Raw genomic sequence first — 21,550 nt, 5'->3', positions numbered from 1 at the left:
TAATAGATATTTGATGATTACTTTGTTTATTGTGTAGCCTGGGAAGAGAGAGTTCTTTCATATTTATTCATTCAGAAACCTAGGAACTCTATAAATTGGCATGCTCAGGTCAAAATCTTCAGCTTATGAATCATTAGATATAAGGTGGCAGTGAGTCTGAGAGATGTGTTTTGAGGCAGTTTTCCCAGTAACTTTGGTGCACCCACTTACTTGTACATGCCGAGTGATTTATTATCCATTCAGAGGAGCGCAAAGGAAATTGGAAATATGGTAATACCTGCCAGGACATTAGGTTGTATTTGTGATAAAATAACAAAAGCAGCATCAAATATTTCAGAATTCTATGTTTAGAAAGGAATGCTTTTATAGAGTCATGGTATACAACATGATATAGTTAGTATTGATAACTTCTGTGAGAAGGCTTGTTTTGGATAATATAGAACAGTAGTCATTTCTTGAAGGGTTTCTAGCTTATAAGTCAAGCTGACTGAAAGGCTTACTACTAACCCAGTGGATGGATATAAGGGCAGGCCTGTGGTTAGGCATGAGAGAGTTTTGGAGGAAGTCTGCTTTGTGGAGAGTAAAGGGTAGTCATTGCAGCCATGAGGAATGATAGTTATCACCACAAATAGGATTCAATTGTAAGGTTTTATCTGTCAGAAGGCAGATTTGTGTCTGTCTTATTTCTTGGTCCCTTCAATGTTGTAGGTCTTGAACATAGAACTGATAATGATGTTTTCAATGTAGATAGCTGTCATGTTCAGAGAAAAGCTTTTCATAATAAATAGAAAAAAGATAAATATTCTTAAAACTAGGTTGAAAGCTCTCTTTAAGATTCACACAGGAAATGAAACCAGAAATGCTGAAATACGTTTCTGGAAACCAGAAATGGTGAAGTACGTGTGTGTGTGTGTGTGTGTGTGTATCTCCCTGCAAAGTAAAGAATTATTATGTGAGGTATAAGTTTATTTATGACAGAGTGAAATCAACAGGTAGAAATAGAGAAACTTTGATTTGATGACCTTGATAGGTTAGTAGTGAACAACTCTGGTAGAGGTGAAGGTATAATAGCCAAATAAAACTTTGCATCTGATCTTGTTTCAAGAATAACCTAAATGTGTGCTTTCTTTGGACATTGGATTTCCATGTGAATCAGAGCTGGACTGAAAATTACACTCCAGGCAACAGGGTTGTTCTATTGAACATGAGGAAATTTTTGCTTTCTGAAATTTTATTTGGCATTGGTAAGTAGAATAGAAAAGAGTGGGGAAATGGACTTTGCCCAGTCGTTAGGGCATCTGTCTACCACATGGGAGGTCCGTGGTTCAAACCCCAAGCCTCCTTGACCCATGTGGAGCTGGCCCATGTGCAGTGCTGATGCGCACAAGTGCCGCGCCACCCAGGGGTGCCCCCCGCATAGGGGAGCCCCACACGTGGGGAGTGTGCCCCCTAAAGAGAGCCGCCCAGTGTGAAAGAAAGTGCAGCCTGCCCAGGAATGGTGCTGCCCACACTTCCCATGCCGCTGACAACAGAAGCGGACAAAGAAACAAGACACAGCAAATAGACACAGAGAACAGACAAGGGGGGGGGGCTCATTAAATAAATAAATAAATCTAAAAAAAAAAGAGTGGGGTGAGATTGAAAGCATATATATTAGTGAGGATCCTGAAGTAAAAGAGAAGCACCCATATTTTGATGTGCCTCCTCTAAATATAATTTTTATTGTGATATCTCCCCTCAATACCATTGCCTACTAATTTTTCTTGTGGGTCTACATATTATTCATTTAGGTCTCAAGCATTCATCTAAGCAGTGTCTTGTTTGAAATATTTTCTGTTTATTTAACTTTGTTTATTTTTTAAAAAGATTTATTTCTAACCTCCCCCCCACCTGTTTGTGCTTGCTGTCTGCTCTTTGTGTCTGTTCGTTGTGTGCTCTCTGTGTCTCCATGTTATTAGGAGGCACTGGGAACTGAACCGGGGACCTCCCTTGTGGGAGGAGGGTGCCCAACTGCTTGAGCCACATCTGCTTCCTGCTGTTATGTCTCTTGTGTCTCCTTCTTGCTTCATCTCGTTATGTCGTCTTGTTGCATCAGGTCATTGCGTTAGCTTGTTGCATCAGCTCACTGTCTTGCTCATCTTCTTTAGGAGGCACTGGGAACTGAACCTGGGACCTCCCATGTGGGAAAAGGGTACCCAACTACTTGAGCCACATGTGCTCCCCCTGTTTATTCAATTTTGAAGATCATATTTCTAAAGTGTCAAATTCCTGTTTTTTTTTTCCTGGACTCCTCTCCCATTTTCCACTACTGCAGACTGTTTGTTTTGTCTAAATCTAGGGGAGCAAGAAGTATGCCCTTGGGCTTACTTTCAGGCCAAAAGGCCAAGCTATACTAGGCATTTGTAGATTAAGTCCCCTTTTCACATTAAATGTGTTAACAATTATAAGGTATGGTAAATTATTTTCATTTCTAGAATTCTGGAAAGTTGATGACCTGATGGAGAAGATCCAGGAAAACCAAGACCAGCCTTTATGGAAAGTTGATTTCATTAACAAAACACTGTCTAAGGTGAGAAATAGAACATTAGGAAAAATATTTAGTGTGAACCCAAACCCAGTGTGAATGGAAAAATACCTGATAAATCTGACTTAGGTGGAATGAGCTTGCACTATATTTCAGAATTAATTATTAGTAATAGAAACTCCATTGTAAGGAAGTTTGATCAGTTAAATACACATGGGAAATTACTCCTCTGTATAAGGCATAGGAATCCTCATTCCAGAGAGGAACATTTTGTGTATGACAGAATTGTGAAGGCCATTAGTCAAAGTGAGGTCCTATTCCAGCATCAGAATATTCAAACTCTGAAGCAGCTTTTTGAATGTAACAAATGTGGGAAAGCCTTTCATGAGGAGACATCATTACCCATAAGAGAGAATACTCATGGGAGAAGTACATGAAATGTGAAAACCTTTTCTAATAATTCAGCCCTTCTTGCCCATCATAGAAATCACATAAGGGAGAATGGCTATGAATTTAATGACTGTGAGAGGAGGTCTGTTGGGGAAAAGTCAACAAAAGTCAACTCTGAATAAACTCTATAGAGTTCCCTTGGGAGAGAAACATGATTGTAATGTGAGTGAGAATAGTTTTAGCAAGAAGTCCCTTCCCATTCATACTGAGAGAACTCAACAAGGAGAAACCACCTTTGAATGTGATGAGGGTGGGGAAGTCTTCAAGAAACCAAATCTCTCTCATTATCAGCAAGCATATGCAGGAAAGAAACCCTATGAAAATAATCAGTATGGGAGATCCTTTTGGCAGACACTAGTTCTTCCTTAACATCAGCAAACACACATAGGAAAAAAACTCTATGAATGTAGTGATTGCAGGAAAACCCTCAGCCACAAATCATCTCTCATAGTTCATAAGAGGATACACAAAAGGGGAGAAAGCTTATGAATGTAGTGAATGTGGGAAAACATTTACAAATAGATCAGGCCTCACAGGATACACACAGGGTAGAAACCACATGAATGCATTGAAGGTAGGGAAACATTCAGATATAGGTCAGGCCTCATAGTGCATCAGAGAACACACACAAGGGAATGTAATGAATGTGGATGTAACGAATGTGGAAAAAAATTCTGTGACAAGTCAAATATCTGTGTGCACCAGAGAACTCACAAAGGGGAGAAGCCCTATGAATGTAATGAATGTGGAAAAACCTTCCTCTACAATTCATTCCTCATGGTACCTCACAGGATACACACAGGAGTGAAACCCTATGAATGTAATGAATGTGGGAAAACATTTTCCCAAAAGCCAAACTTCATTAACCATCAGAGAACTCATACTGGAGAGAAACCCTATGCATGTAATGAATGTGGAAAATGGTTCTCTGTGAAGTCAAAACTTAGCGTGCATCACAAAACTCACACAGGGGAAAAACTCAATGTGATTGTGGGAAACCTTTTTCCAGAAGTCATCTCTTATAGTACATCAGAGAATACCTACAGGGGAGAAACCTTGTGAATGCCATGAATGTGGGAAAACTTCTTCCCAGAAGTCATCCCTTAGAGTACACCAGAAAACACACAAAGGGGAGAAGCCTTATGAATGTATTCAATGCAGGAAAACCTTTTACCAGAAGTCAGGTCTCACTAAACATCAGAGAACTCACATGGGAGAGAAACTTCATAAATGTAATGAATGTGGCAAAACTTTTTACCGTAATTCATCCCTTAGAGTACATCAGAGAACACACACAGGGCAGAAACCCTTCTGCCAAAAGTCATCCCTCTCAGCTCATCAGAGAACACACACAAGGGAGAAAGCCTGTGAATCTACAAATGTGGGAAAGCCTTTTACAAAAATTCAAAATTGATTAATTCAAGAACCTACACAGAGAAGAAACCCCTGTCTACATCCTGAAAGTACAGAAACCTTTTCTTATTTCACTTACTCAGTTTGCATAAGAAATAGCACAGGGGAGAAACTTAATATAAACATGAGAAGTATTTTACCCAGAGTAAAGTCACATCCCATTGAACAGCAGATATTTGGAGCACCTTATGAAAATTTTGAATGTGTCACAACTTTCAAAATGATTCATTTTTGATCATATGTCAGAGGATTTATCTGAATGGAAATTAATCACTTTGGGAAATGAAAATAATATTTTTTCCAGGAAATATACTAAAACTCCTGTTTTATATATGACACCAAAATTGTTACTGAAAATATTCAGTTAGAGGCATGACCAATTTGCTATAGCATCTAAATTTGAAAAGCATGATTAAGTCGAGTAATTAAAAGTACTGTTTTTAAGCATAAATATGAAGAACCACTGAGTTGAGTATGCTTTATCATTGAAATAGTGTGTATATATGCTTGCTTACTGGAACCTATATAATCCTAGGTAAAATGTACCCCAACTTGGTTGATAACTATGACATGTTGTAAATATTCATGCTTAAACACCTGTGTCTTTTTCAACTGTAAAACAAAATCTATATTTAAATAAAATATTTGTGGAGTGTAAATCAATGTACTCATATCTTTCTTGGCATTCTCTTGGTGTATATCAATAAATATAGCCATTGTTCTTAAGCACCCTCTCCAATAAAGAATCCAAACAGTGTGTTTGTAAATTTTTTAGCTGACTAAATGGCTAGATGGGATAATATTTTATGCCAGAGTTAAGTATAAAATTATTGAAAAGATTTATTGTTCTACAAACGAACTTTTGCACAAAGTGCTGTCTCATTCTAAGCTACTGGAAAACTGGACACAATATATGAAACAACTAGAAAACTGGAAAAATATTAAACAACTTTTTTTTTAATTTTTTTATTGACTTTTTAATAATATTACATTAAAAATATATATGTGAGGTCCCATTCAACCCCACCCCCCCACCCCCCCTCTCCCCCCCCCCAACAACACTCATTCCCATCATCATGACACATCCATTGGATTTGGTAAGTACATCTTTGGGCACCTCTGCACCTCATATACATTGGTTCACATCATGGCCCATACTCTCCTCTATTCCATCAAGTGGGCCCTGTGAGGATTTACAATGTCCAGTGATTACCTCTGAAGCACCATCCAGGGCAGCTCCATGTCCCGAAGACGCCTCCACCTCTCATCTCTTCCTGCCTTTCCCCATACCCTTTGTCCATTATGTCCACTTTTCCCAATCCAATGCCACCTCTTCCATGTGGACATTGGATTGGTTGTGTCCATTGCACCTCTATGTCAAGAGGAGGCTCAGATTCCACCTGGATGCTGGATGCAATCCTCCCATTTTCAGTTGTAATCACTCTAGGCTCCATGGTGTGGTGGTTGTCCTTCTTCAACTCCATCTTAGCTGAGTGTGGTAAGTCCAATAACTCAGATTGTAGGTGCTGGAGTCTGTTGAGGCTCAGGACCTGGCTATCACATTGTCAGTCTAGAGATTCAAATCCCCTAAATATATCTTAAACCCCAACATTAACTGCACCTCCAGCACATTAGCATGAAAGTCTTATGAAGGGAGATCCCATCTGAGTCCAGATTCATCACACATAGACACCATTTCCAAAGAGGGGCCATCTGCCCTGGTAGTTAACCCCATCGGCCATGACCATAACTCCCATGGGTCTCTTTAGCCCTCAAAGGAACCAATATCTGGGGGTTGTATCTGCTTTATCTGTCTCTCTGACTCTGCTCAGTTGTGCATGAGGGCAAACCTTCTGCCAGCCTCCAGACTCTTTTTTAGAAACTCGTAGCCATATTAACTCATTTCTCCTTTCCATTTCCCCCTTACTTTAGGTCAAACAGCATTTTAAAGTCATGGTATTTTATGTAGACATGGATATTCTGCTGATCCGCATTGAACCTTCCGTATAAGGTCATTTTCCAGTTGCATCATCAGTTGGTATTTGATAGTGGTCCCTCGTTGCCAGGGAGGCTCATCCCCGGGTGTCATGTCCCACGCTGGGGGGAAGGCATTGCATTTACATGCTGAGTTTGGCTTCGAGACTGGCCACATTTGAGTAACATGAAGGCTGACAGAAGGAAATTCCCAGGCACAAAGTTGCTCTAGGCCTTGTTCTTATTTTGGGTTTATCAGCTCACAAGCATAGTCATTAGTATCAGGGGCTCACTGTTGAACCCTCACTCCCTCCCGGTCCCCACCACTGTACCTGGGAGACTGTCGCTGCTCCCCTAGGGACCACGACAGAGCACCACTGGCCAGGAACCCAGTACCCCCCCTACTGTGGTTTTTAATTGTTGCCACTATGAGTATATCCAAACATTACCATGCACCCTGGACATATGTTCTGTACAGCTCCCTGTCAGTCATATATCACCTGTCATTGGTATCCCATACCAGTATCCCTCCATTGCCATTTTAAACAACTTTTAAGCAATTGGACATTAGGGTTTGTGTGACTGATTCCTTAGAGAGGAAAAAAAAAAAAAATCCCTGTGATGTCCCCAGCTTCCTGTTGGGAGAAAAGCCCTGATACGGCATATGTAGGGAAAATGCCAAATATAGCCTGGCTCAATAATGGAGAGACGTTTCAGAGTTCAGTGTGGTTAAATCAGCTCTGATTTGGGGAGGAGACTACTGGAGAGGGAGGTAGCAGAGAAAGAGCTCAAGAAATCTGAGAATCATTCTGCATATGCTAAGGGAAGGCTCTTCCAGTCCAGGCACTAGACAGCTGCTGAGGCAGGGACAATTATTGGGGAAACTGTATGATAGACAGTTCTCAGAGTTTATGCAGAGCTGGGAATCATTTGCTTTCTAACTAGCCAAGACCCCTGTTCCCTCAGATCCTAAGATCTCATACTCTTAAGTTCCCTTTTGGGATCACATTTGAAGATCCCATTGGTATATTGGGAGCAGACAAGAGTGGAGGTTTGCCATGATGCCTAATAATCAGCCTTCCAGACTCTGAATGTCTTATTCCCCCTGGCATCCAAGTGGAGCCTCCATCTCCTTATTTATCTTTATAAAAATGGAAGAGTAGAACTAACACTGAAAAAATCTCCATGAATATACTAATAAGGTACTCCCTGCTGACTTCATGGGGAGGCAGGTCAGACGATACGGCTGCACAGTTTCAACAGAGCTCATGGGTGCAGTCATTCTCTACAATCTAAGAGTAACATTCCATTAAAAAGGAAATTGGAAGAGATTAGGAGCCATGGTCAATCTCTGGGGGCTTTTAGGGCCCCCACAGCTTGCTCAGCATTGAGAGATCCTGGATTTATGACCGCTGGCTCAGGATCAACAAGTCTGCTCATCCTGGAAGAGACAAGAAATCTGTATCCCTTGTAGAAGAAGCAATTGAGAAGAAGGTCTGGGAAGACCAAAGTAGCTATCTCTGCTGGGGGACCCTAGGCAACTCATTTCCCCTCCCCATGTTTATAGCCTCCTCTGGATGGTGATAGGTTCTTACATAAATTTCTTGAGTACCTTTTATGCACCAGACCTATGCTAGGAATGTTCAGATTTTAGTGAGCTGGATATGTTGGATAATGGTGTCCTTGACATAAAGATAAAGAGAGTGGGTATCGGAGAGGGAACTGACTTATGTAAGAGTTCCATAGGGAGACTGGTGAGGTTAGCCTATGCATCTAAAATAGAAATATGAAACTGTGTACTGTGAGATCTGATTGTTTTTTTCATTTCACAAGTACTACATAACATTCTTTTTCTAAATGAATTAGTAACAAGTAAAGATAAGATCTGCCATAATGTACAGTTCCAGTATTGAGACTTGTCATTCAGGAAACTGGTTAGGTCAGTGTGCATCCTTCCTGATCATTTTCTATGCATTTAAATCCAAATATAAGAACATGCACCAAATATATAAAACAACATTGGCATTTTGTGGGAATTTGAACCATGAAATTTGAAATTTTCCCTTTCACTTTGTTGTAAAATTTTAACAAATGCAGCTTCCAAATTATTTTATAATTATTTGGTATCACAAAGCCTAAAGCTGACTTGCTCAGTTGATTATGAATTGTGGTTTTCACTGCATGGTAGTGGCACTTTAGTAAAGAGAAACTTATGCTAAAAATGGTATTGTTTACACACTTTGGAGGTTTTGAAGTTGAATTAATATTCAGTGCTATAGTTTAAAATTCCATGAAAACATCATCTGGGTGTTCACGAGGTCACAAAAAAGATATGCCTAAAATCACTGCTAGAGGTCTGAGAAGAAAATTTTAAGTATTGCTATGACTAATTGAATAATGTTTATAACATACACAGCAGCATTAAGAGTATGCTGGAGTGGTTGTAGATTTATGCTCTAGAAGAATATGTCCTCATTGTGTTTCATTCAGTCCTATGAGAAAATTGGTATGGAATCATATAATTAAAACATTTTAAGGGTCTAAGAATTTTTGTCATGCAGACTGTTCTGGATTGCTCTATGCCGGTATATTTATTTTGCATAGTACAGATTTTTTTGTTTCATACATTTCAGTGTTGAGATTTTAGGATATGTGCTTGTTTTTTAAAAATAAGATACCTTACCTATTCTTGTGTAATTTGCATTTTTAGTTTTATGGTATGCTGTGGACTCTTCTTCCATCCCCCAGTGTTAGCTTGATAATATTCTTAGTGACCAAATAGTTTCCCATTGAGCATAGACAAGATTAGTTTGACCAATCAATGTACTGATGGAAATTGACAAAGTTGAACAGAATATTTTAAAAAAATCTTCCAAGGAGTATCAAAGAACTATAAAGACAGTAACTACTGGAATGTGGTATGGAAGAGGGCAGGAATTGTAAGATGTTAGTTCACCATGTCATCCTGCTTTTGCCCTTGCAGCACAGAATGATCTGAGAGAGTAGCCAGCCTGAGATTTGCTTTTGGGAGTGTTGTGGTACTGATGGGAAAAAAGAGACACCTGTGGTCCATAAGGCAGATGGACTATAATAATAATCTCATCTTTGACTTGGCCCTTGGAGGACTTTCTTACATGATGAACAGGAAGTAAATCAGCCCTCCTACAAATTTTAGCCAGATTTCAAGATGTTTGGGAGGTCTAGAACATTCTAGGCCCTGAAAGTCTGTTAAAAATACCAAGGAGTGTTGGAGCCCCCAAATTCCCTGTCAGAAGCAAGAAAAATTCCTCTGAAGGCAGAAAAATCATCTTAGACCTCAGATAAGTTTTTGAAAATAATTTTTCAATTACTATGCTCGGCACATAATCACAGATAGCCAGGCCAGAAAGAGATAGTAACCATGTGTAAGAACCAGCAGAAAGAGCAGACACAAGGGACTCTATGGAAGATTCTTAACACACGTAAATGATGAAACAAAGTTAGTGGTTTATCTCCCTTACAGGAGATACAAGACTGGAGTTAAATATTTTGGCTACTGAAAACAACAAAAAGTGTCCTCGTCATTCTGAAAAATTAACCAAATAGGCATTCTAGAACTGCTTAACACTAATTGGATGGTTTAACAGATTAGACACAAATTGACCTGGGAGATAGTTCAGAGGAAATCATTTATAGTAAAGCACAGAGAGGCAAATGGATGTCAAATATAAAAGAGACTGAAAATTATAAAGGATACGTAGTATGTTTTATGTATTTATTTAATTGAGTTGCAGAGGATGTAGAGAATAGTATTTAAGAGATAAATGGTGAGAAATTTCCAGGAATGATTGAAAGACATTTATTCACAGATATCAGAAATGCAGTAATACCAAGGACATAACATAAAATGAGCTCCTGGAAGCCTGATAAGAAAACTATAGAAAATGAAAGATGAAGGTCGAATACTAAGACATCCAGGGAATGAAAAGGTTACATCAGAGGAACAAGAAATTGTCTTGTCATGATCATTAGTGAAAGAAAAAGTGAAAGATAACTCTATGTTCCTTTTTGTTCCAAACAAAAATAACTCTTAAGAAAGAGGGCCAAGTAAAGTTTTGAAGACAAAAATGAGAATTTTCTGTCAGAAGTCTTGGGTTAAACAAATAAAAGGGTATTATTCTTTGAAGGAAAGCAAAACAATGCCAGATGAATGACCCAGATTAAGGAAGGTGTGGAGTGCAATTATTGTGGTAAATATGTTGCATAGATAAGAATGAATATTGACTACTTAAACCATAATAATAATTTTTGGTAGGGACGTGTAGATATATAGGTGCAAATTATACAGATGTTACATGAATCTGGATTAAAACAAATTTTAAAAATTGTGTGACCATTAGGGAAATTTGAGCAATGATTGGATATTCTGTGAAAGGAATTATTAGTTTCCAGGAATTGTAGTTATGTTTTTCAAGAAAGTTCTCAATATTTTAGAGATACATAATAAAATATTTACATATGCAGTTATATGATGGCCGAGGTTAGCTTAAAAATCATTCATGTCAAGGTTTGGATGAAACTACATTGGCCACTATTTAGTAAATACTGAAGCTGAATGATAGGTACTTGCGGGTTCAGTGTACTGTTCTTCCTACTTTTGCATAGGTTTGCTAGTTTTCCATCATAAAAGTTAAAAATCAGCATAAGCATAGGTGGAGGGCAACAGTATGACAAGTACCTGGTGGTTCATTATGTGGTTCTTTTTACTTTTGTATATGTTTTATTATATTTTCTATAATGTTGAGATGATATAAAGTAAAACACAAAAATAACATATACATACAAGTGTGTGGAGAATTGAAATGTAGCCAATAATACTGAAGTCTAGAAGCAGGTAAATTGATGTATAGAATGTGTGAGAATTACTTAGCCCCAAATAGGAACAACCCAGCTGTCTATCAACAGAATAATGTATACATTATGGTATATTCATACAGTGGAATAGTAGATAGCAGTGGAAATTATCTATAGCTACACATGAAGCTTAAATGAGTCTGACAAGTTGATGCCAATCCCCAAGGAAGTCATTCTTAAATTTTTTTTAAATTATTTTTTTAAAATATTAAAAATATATTTTTAAAAAATCACAAGTGCTTACTGTAAAATTCATGATATTGGCTATATTTCAGGAAACAGATACATAGAGTGCTGCTGTGGTCCTGGCGATATCCTAATTCTTATTTGAGTGGCATATATTTGTTTTATCCAGGTCTCTGTATGTGTGTTATATTTTGTAATAAATAGCTTTAAACAAAATTTTAAACACCTTCGTAAATTTGTAAGTTGCATGATCACATTTGGAAAAAATTAGGCTTCATAGAAATAATTTGGCCAAACTAAAAAAATCAACAAAAAAGTGCAAAATTATTCAGTTATTTAGAATTAAAGGTATATTTTTGGCAGAATATATACCAGCACAGTTTATCTGGTTAGAAAAATAAGAAGCAAAATTAAGAACTATACATACAAATTCATTGCATTAAAAGTTCATAAATATAAACAAATGATTGTTGTATCACATTACATTTTGTGGATGTTGTATCACATTACAATTTGTGGAAGTTCTATAGCAAATAATTGATGTAGACTGCAATAATTTCTATAAAGGCAATATTGGAAAAATTAGAAGGGAAGAAATTGTGCAGAATAGAAAATTCACTCAAGATTGAAGTGGCTTCACTATTTTGCTGCAGAAAGTCCTTTCTCACAGCAAGTTCATCAATATATGTTTTAAATTTTAAACTTCTTTTATCAGGAAATACTTTCAAACTTACAGGACAGTTACAAAAATAATAAAAACCCCATAGAAAACACCAACATGTCCCTAACCCCCTCAATTACCCCCAAACCACCAATTTTAACATGTGCCCACATTTGTCTTATCATCCCAGTTATCTATCCATCTGTGTCTCTTATCAATCCATTTTCTGAACCTTGGGGTGTAGGCTGTGTATATCATGTTCCTTGAACACTTAATACTGCCATATACATTTCTAAGAACAAGGGTATTCACTTATATATCCACCTTAAGTGTGGTTTTCAAGTTCAAGAAATTCAACATTGATATAAAGCTTACAGTCTATTTTCAGGTTTTTTCATATGTCCCAATAATTTTCTTATGAATCTTCTCACATCCCTTGCTCATTCCCATCCAGGATCATATGTTGCATTTACTTGTCATTGTCTCTTTAGTCATTCAAAATTAAGCACTATATGTGTAAATAATAAATTCATTGCATTAAAATGTCATAAATATAAACATTGTGGGAAAATATATACAACATAAACTTTCCCATCCCAGCCATCCCCAAGCATACCATTCAGTGGGATTAGTCACATTCACAATGTTGTGCAGTTCTTGCCACCTTTCATTACTAAAACTTCCCCATCTCCTCAAACTCTACTTTCATATTGCATTAACTCCCCATTTCCTCTGCCTCCTGCCTATTGTAATCTGTACTCTAATTTCTGTGTCTCTGAGCTTGCATATTTTCTGATATTTTCTTTGTGGTTCCATGGGGCTTAAATTTCAAACCCTCAATCTGTACAAGTTTTGTTTGCTTTGATGTCAATTTAACTTAAGTATTTTACACAAGCTATGTTCCTATACCCTTCTCTCTGCACATGCATGTAGTTCTTGGCACACATTATGTGTTTATATATTGTGAGTTCAAAACCACTGATTTCTTATTACATCTGTGCATTTGCCTTACCTTGTAAGAAGTAATCCTCTAGGATTCACTGAGATTCGATCCTAGGAACCTATGATGTGGAGAGAGGTTCTCTGTCACATACACTGCCTCAGTTCCTGGTTTTCTGTTGTGTCTCACCTTGACTCTACCCTTCCTGTCTCTTGTTGCATCATCATCTTGCTGCCTGGCTCACCATGTGGGCACTGGCTTGCCACGCAGGCACGCCTTTACCAGGAGGCCTCAGGGACAGAACCCAGGTCCTCCCATATGGTAGGCAGAAGTCCAATCGCTTGAGCCACATCTGCTTCCTCCATTTTGCTTGTTTTTTTGTTTTCTAGGAGGCACGGAACCTCCTATGTGGGAAGCAGGTGCTCAACAGCTTGAGCCACATCTGCTCCCCATCTTGTGATTTTAATGCAATCTTTGTTATAGTCCAAATTCCCCCTTTTTTGTTGGTCTGCTTCTAAATTCTCTGTCTCCTGATCTATTTGTCTATCTCTAGTCCTATGTTAACATCAGATCATTTTATGACTACAATTTAAAAATCTCAATATAAGGCAAGCTATCTTAATAATTCTTGTTTTTCAAATTTGACTTGTCAAGTTTTACAAAATTCTCCCACAAGAATGGACCTTAGACAAGGTCCTAGGCCTAGGCCAGCCCCAGGATACTTCTGGGACATTGATCTTTCTTTTAATCAACCTTACGGTAAATATTTAAAAATATGACAGGATTAATATGCACGTTATTTGCTGGTACATATAAAAGTTATGTTTATACTATATAGTGTAGCCTGTTAAGCACTATGTCTAAATAGCAATAGCACTATGTCTAAAAAGATGTATATACCTCAATTAAAAACACTTTATTGCTAAAAAATGCTAACCATCATCTGAGCCTGATTTCAGGCATTAAACCTGATACTTAAAAATGCATATTTGTGAACTCATTAAAAATGTCAGATTATTTTACCTTTAAGTTTATATTCAATATCTATTTTCCTTAATGTCTTGTATTTTTTTTATCATATTGGAATTATATATATATATATATATATAGGTAAAATTATTTTTCACCAAGTCCCAGTAAAAACTCCAAATCCCTTTGAACATTTGTTAAAAATTTACTGGCATACCTCAGAGCTATTGCAGGTTTTGTTCCAGGCCACTGCAGTAAAGCAAAGATCACAATAAAGTGAGTTACATGAAGTGTTTGTTTTCCTGGTACATATAAAAGTTATGTTTATACTATATAGTGTAGCCTATTAAGCACTATATCTAAATAGCAATAGCACTATGTCTAAAATGATGTATATACCTCAGTGAAAAATACTTTATTGCTAAAAAATGCTAACCATCATCTGAGCCTTCAGCGAGTCATAATCTTTTTGCTGCTGGAGGATCTTGCCTAGGTGTTGATGGCTGCTTACTGATCAGGATGGTATTTGCTGAAGACTGAGGTAGCTGTGGCAATATCTTTTAAATAAGACAACAATGAAGTTGCTGCGTCGATTGGTTTTTCCTTTCATGAAAGATTTTCTGAAGTGTGCGATGCTGTTTAATAGCATTTTACCCACAGAACTTCTTTCAAAAGTGGAGTCAGTCCTCTCAAACTCTGCTTTATAAACTATGTAATATTCTAAAGGCTTTGTTGTCATTTCAACAGTGTTCATAGCATCTTCACCAAGAGTAGTTTCCATCTCAAGAAACTACTTTCTTTGATCGTCTGTAAGAAACAACTCTTCCAGTTTTATTATGAGATTGCAGCAATTCAGTCACATCTTCAGGCTCCACTTCTCATTCTATTTCTCTTGCTTTTTCTACTACATCTGCAGTTACTCTTACCACTGAAGTCTTGATCTCCTCAAAGTCATCCATGAGGGCTGGAATAAATGTCTTCCAAACTCCTCTTAAAGTTGAAATTTTGACCTTCTCTCATGAATTGTGAATGTTCTTAATGGCATCTAGAATTGTGAATCCTTTTCAGAAGAGTGTCAATTGACTTTGCCCAGATTCATTGGAGGAATCACTACCTATGGCAGCTATAGCCTTACCAAATGTATTTCTTAAATAATAAGACTTGAAAGTTGAAATGACTTCTTGATCCATGGGCTACAGAATGGATGTTGTGTTAGCAGGCATGAAAGCAACATGAATATCATTGTACATCTCCTTCAGAATGCTTGGGTGACCAGGTGCATTTCAGTGAGCAGTAATATTTTGAAAGAAATCTTTTTTTTCTAAGCAGTAGGTCTCAACAGTGGGCAAATATTCAGTAAACCATCTTCTAAACAGATGTGCTGTCATCTAGGCTTTGTTGTTCCATTACTAGAGCACAGACAGAGTAGATTTAGCATAGTTCTTAAAGGCCCTTGATTTACAGAACAGCAACTAAGCATTGACTTTAACTTAAAGTCACCAGCTTCATTAGTCTCTAATAGAAGACTCGGCCAATTCTTTGAAACTTTGAAGCCAGACATTGATTTCTCCTTTGTAACTTCAGAAGTCTTGGATGACATATTCTTTCAAAGGAATTCTTCTTGCCTACATTAAAAATCTGTTTATTGTAGCCACGTTCATCAGTTATCTTAGGTAGATCTTCTGGATAACTTGGTGCAGCTTCTACATCAGCACTCGTTGTTTGACCTTGCACTTTTATGTTATGGAGATGGCTTCTTTCCTTAAACCTTACATTAGTCGGCAAAGGGGTGCTGATGCAAAATACCAGAAATTGGTTGATTTTTATAAAGGGTTTTTATTTGGGGTAGATGCTTACAGATAACAGGCCATAAAGCATAAGTTACTTCCCTCACCAAAGTCTATTTCCATCTGTTGAAGCAAGATGTCTGCTGATGTCTGCAGGGTTCAGACTTCCTGGGTTCCTCCCTTCCAGGGTCTAGCTTCTTCCTGAGCTCAGGGTTCCTCTCTTCCTGGGGCTTACTTCTCTTTCCTCTGTGGGCTTACTTCTGGGGCTCCAGGTTAAGGCTTCAGCATCAAACTCCAACATCAAAACTTCAACATTAAAAACCCTCAGTTCTGTCCTTTGCCATGTCTTTTATCTGTGAGTCCCCACCCACCAAGGGGTAGGGACTCAACATCCTAACGACATGGCCCAATCAAAGCCTTAATCATAACTTAATCACACCCAGGTACAGACCAGATTACAAACATAATCCAGTATCTGTTTTTGGAATTCATAACCATATCAAACTGTTACAAACCTCATGAACCAACCTCTGCTAGCTTCAAACTTCTCTTCTGCAATTTCCTCACCTCTCTTAGCCATCATCAAATTGAAGAGAGTTAGGGCTTTGCTCTGGATTAGCTTTTGGTTTAAGGGAATGTTGTGGCTGGTTTAGTCTTCGATACAGACCACTAAAACTTTCTGCATATCAGCAATAAGGCTGTTTTGCTTTCTTATCATTTGAGTGTTGACTGAAGTCACACTTTAAGTGCTCTTGCTATTCTAGAGTTCCTTTAAGAACTTTTACATTTATAACCTGGCTTACTGTTTGGCACAAGGTGTCTAGCTTTCAGTCTATTTCGGCTTTTGATATGCCTTCTTCACAAAGCTTAATCATTTCTAGCTTTTGATTTAAAGTGAGAGACATGTGACTCTTTCATTTGAACACTTAGAAGCCTCTGTAGGTTATTAATTGGCCTAATTTCAATATTGTTATATATCAGGGAGTAGGGAGGCCTGAAGAGAGAGAGAGAGAAACAGCCAGTTGGTGGAGCAGTCAGAACACACACAATATTTATTAAGTTCCCTGTCTTATATGGTTGTGGTTCATGGTACCCCAAAATAATTACAATAGTAACAACAAAGATCTCTGATCACAGATCACCAAAACAGATAAAATAATAATGAAAAAGTGTGAAATATTGTGAGAATTACCAAAATGTGACTAGAGAGGCACAAAGTAAGCTCATGCTGTTGGAAAAATGGTGAGAGTAGACTTGCTTGACATAGGGTTGCCACAAACTTTTGATTTGTTAAAAATGCAATATTTGTGAAGTGCAATAAAATGAGGTATGCTTATATTATAATTTTCAGTGGGTGTCATGACCTTAAAAATGCTGGCAGTGGGAAGCAGATGTAGCTCAATTGATTTGGCTCCCATCTACCATATGGGAGGTACAGGGTTTGATTCCCCTGGCCTCCTGGTGAAGACAAGCTGGCCCGTGTGGTGAGCTGGCCCATGTGGTGAGTTGGCCTGAGCAGAGAGTTGGCCTGCATGGTGAGCTTGCCCATGTGGTGAGCTGGCCCAAGTGGAGTGCTGGCCCAGGTAGCAGTGCTGGCCCACGGGGTAAGCTGGCCTGAGCAAAGAGCTGGCACAGCAAGATGATGCAACAAAAAGAGACACAGAGGAGAGACAATAAGAGACACAGCAGACTAGGGAGCTGAGGTCCTCCAGAGATTGAGCACCTCTCTCCTCCTCTGGAAGGTCCCAGGATTGGCTCCTGATGCCACCTAAAGCAGACACAGAAGAATGCACAGCAAATGGACACAGAGAGCAGACAGTAAGGTTGAGGGTGGGGGGGAAGAAGTGAAAAACAACAAAAACCAAATAAAGCTGCCGGGAGTCATTGATATGTTGACCTGATTCTGGTGTCCTTTCCCATACCTGGAATGTAGGCACACTTTTTTCTCCATTTTACCACCAACCTAATTCCATCTGAACTATATAATTTAGAAATTCTGTGAGGATCTTTAGTCCTTATGCAAGTTCTCCTTTCCTTCCCCACAGATCACATAACACAAGATGTTCAGGAAAGGGTCAATGAATTTGTTGCCTGCATCTTGTCTTTAAAGTAGCTGCTGGAAGCTTCTCTCCCTGTCCCCTACATATTCACACAAAATAAAAGTTCAGTGATGTTAATCACCCTACTAAAACAAAGTAGATTTACCAATACTCTCAGAATTCCCCAAACTAATGTAGGCAGTCTGATTCGTATAGATGAGCACAGAAATGCCAGTGTTGGAGATGTGCTGATTGATGTGTTGGAGAACATGCCTCTCTGCAGACCTGAATCCTAGGTCTGTATGTGGAACGGACCCTCTCTCTCTCCCCCTCTTTAATGCACTTGGGGTCCTACAGTTGTTTAGTGAAAAAACATCTACCATAGAGAAGGAGGTATATATTCTTGATGGCATTTTCTTTTTTGATTTAGCATTCACTTGGGAGAATTGGTGGTGGAGGATTTTTCTCCCACTCCAGTTATGTAGAAGTTTCATTAGCTATTAGTGCTCCATAGAGAATGAAATCTCTAGTATGACACTTGACACTCCCTAGGATGACTAGAATAAAAAAGATGGACAATAATTGTTGGTGAGGATGTGGAGAAAATGGACCCTCATACCTTGCTAATGGAAATGTAAAATGCTTTGGAGAACAATCTGGCAGTTCCACAAAAAGTTCAACATACAGTTATTATATGACCTAACCATTATTACTCCTAGGATTCACCCAAGAGAGTTGATAATGTATGTCTAATATGTGTGAATGTGTTTGATGATAACAAAATGCCATACCTATGTCATCATAGCCAAAAAATGAAAATGGTAAAAGCCTGTCATTTGGGATAGACAAAATGTGGTATATATATATATATATATATAAAATGGAATACTCTTGGGCCATATAAAAGGAATGAAGTATTGATACATGCTTGCAACATGGATGGACCTTGAAAATAAGTGCAAGAAGCCACACAAAAGGCTATATGTTGTATGATTGTAGGATTCCATTTATATGAAATGTCTATAATAGGTAACTCTATAGAGACAGAAAGCAGGTTAGTGATTGCCTGGGGTTGAGGGTGGAGAATGGGAAGTGAGTGCTAATGGGTTCTTTTTTGGGTGTTGGAAATGTTATAAAATTAGTGGTGATGGGTGCACAAAATATACCAAAAGCACTAGTGTGTACATTTTCAGAGGGTGAACTTTAGGGCATGTGCATTGTAATTCAATTAAGCTATTATAAAGAAACCTGAATATTTGGGCAGGATTCTGACACAACTGCCTGATTCCAGCGACTGAGTACGATTTATTGAAACTGATCCTCAAGTAGTGGAAATATAGAAAGTCTGAGTTCGGGCTACAAGAATCAAGTTTCCAGCATTTTGAGGTACCAAGCAGATTTTATTCAAGAGAACAAGAATAGACACATTATTTTTCATGTAAAGTAACCTTACATATTTACCACATTATAGGCTTTGAAATGATTGGAGAAATTAAATTTACTTCCATATAACTGGAAATCTTCTGTCTCAAAGTGGTTATATGTGCTGCTTCTACTGCTTCCATAATCTTTTTTTTATTGTTCAAAATATGCTTTTAGTGGGATTCTATGTGTTTGCTCCTATTGGTTTACTCCTTGAAAGCATTCAAGAAAGTTTTCCTATTCTGATGTAGGTTAAGTTCAATGTATCAAGAAACCCCTCAGGGGAGCAGATGTAGCTTAAGTGCTTGAGTGCCTGCTTCCCATGTACGAGGTCCCAGTTTCCATCCCTGGTATCTCCTAAAAAAGAAAGGAAGGAGGGGAGGGAGGGAAACACCTTAAATTCAGTTTGATTCTCTGTAAGAATTTGAAGCAAGATATTCAATTCCAAAGAGTCAAACAAACATAAATCTCTCTCTTCCCTCTCTCCTGGCCTTCTCTCAGCCTGGTCTGAAAGGTTCAAGTCCATCTTGATTCAGGTATTCTTACCTATCAATTTATTGCTCTTTATCTATATTCTCAATCAGATCATCCCCATTCCCTTTGAGAGCTAATACTGATTTAGGTTTCAGTTTCATCATGATTAACATACTTAAGTAGGAAAAAACTTAATTAATTTGTGTGGTATCATATACCAATACCATTTTGCTCTCCTGAAATTATACCTTAAAAACTTAATGGAGTTTCAGTGCCCCTGAAACTTTATCCATTCATTTACTGCCTATATCTTAGAGCATGCTACTTCAAAAAAAAGACAGATATCATCGGGTACATTTTAAAAAATTATGAAATGGTCTTTATTCAAAATATTAGCACATTTAAAAGCTTTTAAGATAATTAGAAAAATCTTTACAACACACAAGCACATTTAACATTTTCCTTTCATTCTGGTTTTTTTCTCTAGATAATATTAGATTTAAATATGCATAATTGCATAAAATCAGAAGAATTTTCCAGTTTTCAATATAATTGTAATTTCCACTTTGAATGGCTATACATGGACTTTAAAATATGAGCAGTTAGGCTGCACTCACATTTTCCCCACTTGACAAAAAAAAAAAAAAAATCAGCATGGGAAGCTTGTGGAGCTCCTTTCCCTTAGAATAGGTCTTTAACATGACTGCACCTTTGAATCACTTTGGGCTTTGCCAATGAAATCAAAGGTCTCTTAGGCGAGATTTTCTTGAGCTGCACAAGTAGTACCAGCGGGCAGCTGTGTTTGAGAACATGCTGCTATAGCAGTGGTTCCCAAATGTGAGTGTGCTGCAGAGCCACCTGGAGGGCTTGGTAAAGGCCAGCGCATCGGGCCCCCTCCCCAGAGGTTCTGATTCAGAAGGCCTGGGCTGGGGCCCAAGAATGTGCGTTTTCTAACACATTCTCAGGTGATGCCGTTTTTGGTCTGGGACCCCACTTTGAGACCCACTGCTTTACAGAGAGAGATTCCTGTAGGATAAGCTGCCTGTGAGATTTTATAAGATCAGAGGTAATATCTATTTTTCTGACAAACGATCTTAAATTGAATGGCTTTTAGGAAAAGCGTGCACCAACTTATACTTCCATTAGCAAGGGCTACTTGCTTCGCTTCAGTTTGCCGCTCATAGTTACAAGAATTGCTGATGGATTTAGTTTTTCTGATTTTACAGTGGGAAATGTTATTTGGAAAACAGTTTAATTTGGAGACTCACCTCATGGTCTAAAGTCAGTTCCACGTGATTTAAATAGCCCATTGTGAAAACCCAGCTGTGTGTGGAGGAGGGAGTCGGTGGGAAGGAGGGACGAGGCGTTGCTTCATTGAAAATCATGTGTTCTGGGAGGTATTTCTGCCCTGCCTCGCCTGGTCGCTGGGACTTGTAGTTAGATTGGCTTCTTACATATGGTGCCTGGCTAATTGCATCCAGAGTGTGGTCCTTAATCTTTAGAGTACATCTCTGGAAGTTCAGGTTCAATTTTCTTTAAAAAAAAAAAATCTCTGGACGATTCAAGGGGGCAGAGGGAAGAAGGCCCTGCAAGCTGTGAGTGGAGGGTGGCAGTGGCCCTGGGAGTCCTGCAGCATCACCCCTGCCTGCCCCGGGTAAGTCCACAGCAGGCACTGACAAAGGAGGGCCTCTGTCTGGTGCAGCAAGGAGTGGGCTTGAATCGGTGTTCTCTGTATCTAAAATTACAAAAATTGACAGGAAGAAAAACAGACTTAGATGTTCACTAGGTATCTGGGAAGGAGGTTGCAAGATGAGCTGC

At 38.4% G+C, this 21,550-nt stretch overlaps 2 pseudogenes; both read left to right on the top strand.

The window, feature by feature from the left end:
• The window catches only part of LOC139439089 (zinc finger protein 1 homolog), a 56,698-nt pseudogene extending 53,717 nt beyond the window's left edge, over positions 1-2,981 (top strand).
• Positions 2,982-3,751: 770 nt separating this feature from the next.
• On the top strand, positions 3,752-5,050 carry LOC131278934 (zinc finger protein 25-like; annotated as a pseudogene).
• Positions 5,051-21,550: the final 16,500 nt, after the last annotated feature.

Source organism: Dasypus novemcinctus, chromosome 6 (genome assembly GCF_030445035.2).
Source record: "Dasypus novemcinctus isolate mDasNov1 chromosome 6, mDasNov1.1.hap2, whole genome shotgun sequence".
NCBI lineage: Eukaryota > Metazoa > Chordata > Mammalia > Cingulata > Dasypodidae > Dasypus > Dasypus novemcinctus.
The sequence above is the reverse complement of the archived record's forward strand: the minus strand, read 5'-3'. Positions and strand labels throughout refer to the sequence as shown.